At 34.5% G+C, this 7,241-nt stretch overlaps 1 long non-coding RNA gene across 1 annotated transcript in view; it reads right to left on the minus strand.

Annotated features, from left to right (window-relative positions):
* Positions 1-540: 540 nt before the first annotated feature.
* Positions 541-7,241, minus strand: part of LOC111086390 — a 66,652-nt gene continuing 59,951 nt past the window's right edge. The window contains exon 3 of the long non-coding RNA XR_002611110.1: positions 541-993. This is a non-coding gene — a long non-coding RNA (uncharacterized LOC111086390). The remainder of the gene's footprint in view (positions 994-7,241) is intronic.

A 7,241-nucleotide genomic window follows, 5' to 3' on the forward strand; every position in this document is an offset into this window, starting at 1 on the left:
ATGTGAACGTTGCTTCGTTTTTTCTGGTTGCGTAATGCGCGGGAATCATTTTTGGACAGAATTGTCACCGGTGATGAAAAATGGATTCTCTTTGCGAATATTAAGCACCGAAAACAATGGCAGCAACTGGAACGTTTAAATCAAGACCTTCGTCAGAAACGCTCTTCACTCGTCAATCGGAAAGGTGTTCTTCTTCTCCACGATAATGCACGTCCACATGTGGCACGTTTGACGCAGCACAAGATTATGGAGTTGGGTTGGGAAGTGTTTCCCTACACACCATATTCTCCAGATATAGCACTATCAGATTACAGTGTTTTTCGTTCGCTGCAACACCATCTTAATGGGAAAACGTATGTAATTGTTTTTTGCTTCAAAGCCAAGTGATTTCTTTAATCAGGACATTAACAACCTGATTGTAATATGTAAAAGGATCATCGATAAGAATAGAGACTATTTCATTTAATAAATGTTTTGTTTTGACATTAATTTCTTGACGACCTAATACTTCCCATTGTTGTGTTTGATCAACTTTCCACCTTTTTTGTGATTTGATTTTGCCAGTTCTCTATCTCTAATAGATTTGGTCATGTGTTTCAACACACTAGATATAACTTATACTTTATTGAAATTTTATTCCATACACTTTAGCTAATGTTTTTAGGTTAAGTCGTAGCCTATTTTACTTTAATTTTATACGTAAGTAAATTTTAAAGGTATTTTTTTTCTTACAATTATTCCTGAAATTATTTTAGCGTGTTAAGCATAGTCAGAATCCTTATATGTAAATATATAAAAGTAAAGAGGGAATTTTGTCATACCGATTTCAAGAAGATGGAGAAAATTACAACGCAAAAAAAACAACAAAAAAACAGAAACAAGAAACATACATTTCAATTAGAAAAAAAAATGTACTTGAAATATATCAAACTTGTTACGCTGTTCTTTTTCTTCATATCGAAGTCTGTGATGGTGGATTGCTCCAGAAAGAAACTGTTAATGACAAACAGGCAAAAAACAAATTTAACAGCGATCAACATTCATCGCATATCAAACATAACTAGTCTGTGTTAACAATGTTATATTCCATACGTGGTGTTTTGACATAACGACCGACAAAACCTGAGCATTTGGGAGCATATATGAAGTTTCTTGGCTGGTATATTTATATATTTTATTCTACGTCAGTTGCCATAACACATAACTGAAAGCTGACGTGCTTCTTTTAGTGAGTCAATTGTTAGGTGACAAGTGTAAACAAATTAGACTACGTAGTGTCTGTCGGTGAGTAGGTAGTGTTTATATTGCCATTCTGTAACTCGTACAACAGATTTTAATTTGTCAATGGCCAATACTACAAAGTATTTAGAGACAAAATTACTAATGTTTGCCGAGACCATGAAGCTTTGCTTAGGCTCAATATCTTGTTGTAAGATTTGGTATTTCTTTTTATTTGCCCCATCGTGTCTTTTTCCAAAACTGATATACGAAGGTTGCCAGTTTGGTAATCATACCTGTACTTAAGATGTTCGAGTTGTTAAGCTAGTTGTGATGGATCTTAGGAGCTTATTTAAAACATTTACTTAATGAAGATGAGCGATAACTCAATAAGTTTTCATATATGAAGTTATTGATGATTTTATTGGTTTTCTTTAATATGTTGAAAAAACACACACCAGTAACTGTTTCTTCCCTTTAAGTTGACCATCTCCAAGTCTTTCTATAGATCTTGTGTTTACATGTAATTGTTTTATCATTAAGATGAGTAGCACGTAAGTTTAAAGGACTTATCTATTGAGAGAGAGGTTTAAAAAGGGGGGGGGGGAACGATATTTAGCAAGTCTTTCCGTTCGTGCAATTTTTATAAACGGCTAATATGACAACGAAAAAATAGAAATTCAACCCACTTTTGTGATAATATTCGAATTTAATAAAACAGTTTGAATCTATTCCATTATATTGAAATCAAGAGCAATTCAGGGTAATTTGATAAACATTACATTTACTTGTATCGATTTGGAGAGCCTCATTCTCATCTCATTATCGGATAATTACGGCCAGGCTCGAACAAAGCTAGCGCGACGTGGCAGCGATTGAAGGGACCGTTTAGAATATTAAATAAAATAAAAAACAATTCTATCTCGACACAACTACGTGCCACAAACAAGTGAATGTACAGGAATATGTCGACACAACAACGTGTCACAAACAAATGAATGTACAAGCGTCATCGGTTTTCATCACTAGAGTACTAGGTCAGCTATTTGAATAAAAAGTATAATTTTAAACCTTAGAAGTTTTCTATAGATCGTTAAATATGGTCTGATAAATATATCCAACTCCCTCTACACGTGCGGGATTATCTTAAAAAATATTACTTAATGGTTATATAAAGGAAGATCGATCATCTCTTCGAACTCTACAAGCCAAAAAGAAGAAGAAGAAAAAAAAAACAGCTCACACAAACTCCTTGTAAGATACATAAAAAAGAAATATCTATAAGTAACTGTTAAAGAAGAGACATTTGTTGCCTATATATTGAAGTATGGATTTGGGTAACGTTTAAAGTTTTAAGGAAAGAGTACAGGGAGACAGTCTTGTCTTCTGAAAATAATGATTCATTAACTATTAAACGCTAACAAAGCCTACTAAGACACGTCGTTTATTTTTTGCTTCTGCCACCTTCTGCTCCGTGTTCTCTGTCATGAGACACATATTTCTGTTACCTAGAGGTGAATATTACGTCACACGTTTCTGTTGGACGTCATAAAAATTTTCTCTTTAGAATAAAAAAAACAACTATTTCAGCCCACAATTGCTTCCAAAATCTAGTAACCAACAACACTGACCGAAGTCCAGATAAACAGAATGATATCTAGATAAACCGGTAATATAGACATTGTCATTTCTTCTCTTGAAGAAGAAGTCAACTATTCGAAAGCGCTCGAGTTTTGGGTCTTGTTTGAAAACACAGATAAATTGGTCTCCTAGTTCATATAAAGTTTAATAGATGTAGTTTTGACAATGAAGTGTTTCAAAATCATTCAAATAAACAGGATAGATAGGATCGAGGTGGCTCATTTCCTTGTTACGAAAAAATGTGAAATATTTTTACATGTGAATAAATTCTGTAATTTACAAAGGTAAACTTAGAAACAGGAAATACTGGAAAACAAAAAGAGATAATGAACAAGTAATAAAGGTTTCATATTTTATATGAAATAATTATGGAAAATGAAGTAATATTTACTTACGTATATATATTATGAATTACACACACACACACACACACACACATAGAAATGCACGATAACATAATTACCGTTAGACACGTACACATTACACTCGTACACATTTACATACGTACAAATGTACACAAGCGCATTATAAAGATACGAACACATACAGCAACAGCAGGACAGTGATCATTTGTTTCATAATAAGTCTTTTCTGGGCTGTTATTGCAAGCCCCAACTTGTTTGTCACTACACTTTGCATTTTTATTCTAAACGTTGTAATGCTAACATTGTGACCGGACCTTACTATCTAGAATTTTAATTGTAGTATGCTGTCATACGTTTTACTTAAATACGGCAACACAAACCTCCGCCCCCTGCTGTTGGCACTGGGTATTAACAATCTTTCTTCATAACGACCTGTGAGACGAGGTAAGTCAATCTCAGAACATCTTAGCTTATATCCACCCCCTGTGGCAACCCCGTTTTGTAGCACACATGCCGCCGTCATGTGCAGCTCACCAGGCCTCGAGCCTTCAGTCGTTACGATCTATCATGGCAGTTATTCTATCTCAACGGTGTCTGGTTAAGTAAAATGAGCCCTCTGTTGATGAGTGTTAGAAATTCCAGTGATAATGTCTTTAAAACTGAGGGCATAAGTTAAGTCGTGCGTTAAACATAACACAAAGTTAAAGGATGTTAGAAGTTGGATCCAAATATCTTCAAATTTCAGTAAATTAAACACACGAGGCACATAATTTATATTTGTTCCAGCGGCGGATGTTTACCTCATTTGAAACATCAATCTATAACTAGTCGAGATAAGTTTGAGGTTTTTGTCCTTCTTAAAGAACATGAAACAAATTGCAGTAAATTTCATCTTCTGAAAATAAATTACACTCAACTAAGTAATTTATTTTGCAAGAAGTGTTCCGTTGTGAAGACAGGATGCTGTTTGTTTGTTTGTAATTAAGCACAATGGGCTATCTGTGCCCTGCCCACCATGGGTATCGAAACCCGGATTCTAGCGTTGTAAGTCCGCAGACACTGGGGAGCGACAGGATTCTGATAAAGGAAGGAACAATAGTAATTTTTGTTTAATTTCTTCCCAACATATCTGAGGTTAAATAGGGTTCGGTTAAGCTAGGTTTCTGGTTATTCTAAATTGAACGAGGTGATTTGATGACGTAAGGTTAGGTATGTTAAATTTGTGGGGAGAATAAGTTATATAAAATAAGATAAAACAGGTAAGATTTTGAGAAATGGTATGCGAATGGGGAAGGAAAATCGCCCCACCCCTATAATTTCGATAGGCTTATCAATTTCAATTGAATTTTTGATCCAAAGTAAAATAATCAACCAATGTAAACAAATAAAGTATCTTAAACGAACGTGATAGCTGCGGGTAAAGAGTCGAGAATATAAGATAAAGAGATTAAGTAAGAACAACAGAAAGCCATAATAGGTAGGCAAACAACGATTTAAGCATAAGGAAGAATTTTATTGATGGTCTAAAGAATACAGCCCAATGTAGTATGTTCCATCATTAAGCAATTCTTCTTATGCTTATAAATAGTTGTTTGTCTACTTATTATCATATGAGCATAATGTACTTCCTTCCTCAAGGTACATGTAAATTTATCATTAAACTGCTGATTTTCATGTTGATTTCGTTCGTACTTTCCATACTTTCCATCAAAATAATATAAATAGCCTAAAGTTGTCACGAAAAAAAAACTTCGTAGGTTTTGTGAGGTTGTTTTAAAAACATACCACGCTAAATATAAGACAAATGAAAACCAGTTACACTTGTTTGTATAAATGAAAGACAAATCAAAGCCAGTTACACTTGAAGGGTTGTGTAGTGTAAGACAAACCAAAGCCAGTTACACTTGAAGGGTTGTGTAGTGCAGAAAATGGAAACAAATTATACTTAGAGGGTTGTGTAGTGTAAGACAAATCAAAACCAATTACACTTGGTGGATTGTGTAAGATCATACATGGTTGCGTAGTGCAAGTTCAATAAAAACGAGTTACAATTGAAGGGTTATGTTATTCTTTACACAAACCGAGTGAAATGATCTGTTTAACAAGTAAAATGCAGCTTTGTTGTTGTTTTTTTTTTATGAACACTTTTAGTTATTCAAAGAAATTGAAAACATATAACTCATCATATTTCTCTATCCCCTGAGCATGTGAAAAACAGCCTTCAATGCTGTGTTCTATTTTTTGTTTTGGATATTCGCGCAAAGCTACACAAAACTATCTGCGCTAATTTTACACTACCAGGCTAAATAGAAAACATACTCCACAGTGTCTATAGTCAACTCTTAGGCTACTTTAATAGTTGGATTTGACTGCCGCTCTTATAACGTCAAATTCTAGACCCCTGTGTAGTGTAACAGCTGTTCTTATTACCCTAAGAACTTAACACTGAAAGTAAAGTATAACTACCATATCCAATGCCGTCGAAGTCATTTTTCCCAATACCAGGGCTCATCAGGTTGATTGCGATAAAACAGCCACGTTAATAGATACCCTTATCCGAGTGTTTGTGTTTAAACTTGTTAAACACGGGTGATAATTTTTCACAACAAATGTGATTCTTCGTATAATGTATTTCCCTAAGAGGGTGTTACATCATTACATGTATTATTAAATCTAGGCTAGAGCAAAATGTGAAGTTTATCCTTATATTGCATGGTGTACATCGTCATATATTGTAAACTTCTTCATCACATAATGAAGATTTCTTGAGCTATAAAATAAACGCAACTTTTGGCAGCAAATACATATAAATAGCTATTCCTGGATTGAAAAACGACTTCCTTTTTTTGTCGTGCCAGAATAGTGTGCAACAGAAGTGATAATACTTAAGAAACCGATAGAGATGGCAACAAGATGTTACAGTTCTTTTTGTAATCCCCTTTTTACTGTCTCTAGTCTAGTTTATTAGCCAGTTCTTTGTATTGTTAACAGCTCCAAAGGACCTTTCGGGAAAACTCATTGTTGTACTGACACAGGGCGTGACCAAGTGAGCCAGTCATGGCGCCACCATCTTGTCTCATAAGTTTTCAGTTAGTCACCAATTGGAAAATGTGTTCGATCAGTTGGCTTTGTTTACCTTTAGATCAGACAAAGTTGCGTCATGAGTGGAAAATTTATGACTTGAAAATACCCGCTACTTAGTAACAGCTTCCAGTGAGCTATTCAATAAGGGAGAAATACTGTGTTTATATTGGTATCCAAGGGAACGCCTTCGTATACACCGCTTATGCTGACCTATAGACGTAATTTGTAGCATCCTGTCGGTAGACAGCAGTATGTGTTTGTTTTGCGTCCCCTCCCACGTTTCGCTTGAGCATATTCTCATTTAAACATGGATGTTATATGGCATAAGCCAGTCTAGACTCTATAGTCAATAATTTAATCTCTTCTCTCGGCTAGTATGTTACTCCAGCATTAAATTTTCATAAATTAAGGAATTCACTTCTGATTTGCGCAAAGAATGTAAACAGCAGAATCATCTTGAAGTTGAAAACTGGTCAACGCCCCCAAAGGGCGCATTCAGTACTCTTTAGATTTATTCTAACTATACAGAAGGGGAAATATGTGTATCTATCTAAGCGTCTTACTTTAAAATGTTAAGATAACAAAAAACTACCGAGAAACAAATCATTCAATAATACAAGAACTGAATAATTTTAGTTGAATACCAAATCATTAAATGAAATATTCTGATAACATCTCGTTTTAAATACGTCTATTTTCCCAGTATCAAGTTGCCTATTTTGTTAGATGTTGAGTTGGTATTTTCAACCTGATCGGCACCGTATACGATGCACGAGCTAAACAGCAAGACCACAGACCTTAAAGTTCAGATGTAAACAGCGTGGTCACAAGTAAATAGACACCACCTTTTCAGAAAAAGTGAAAATTTTCAGTCATATTCACATGAATTGATATATTTATAATTTAATTAATATCTAGTAGATCTTCCTTTTG

This window comes from Limulus polyphemus, unplaced genomic scaffold, assembly GCF_000517525.1.
Source record: "Limulus polyphemus unplaced genomic scaffold, Limulus_polyphemus-2.1.2 Scaffold1059, whole genome shotgun sequence".
NCBI lineage: Eukaryota > Metazoa > Arthropoda > Merostomata > Xiphosura > Limulidae > Limulus > Limulus polyphemus.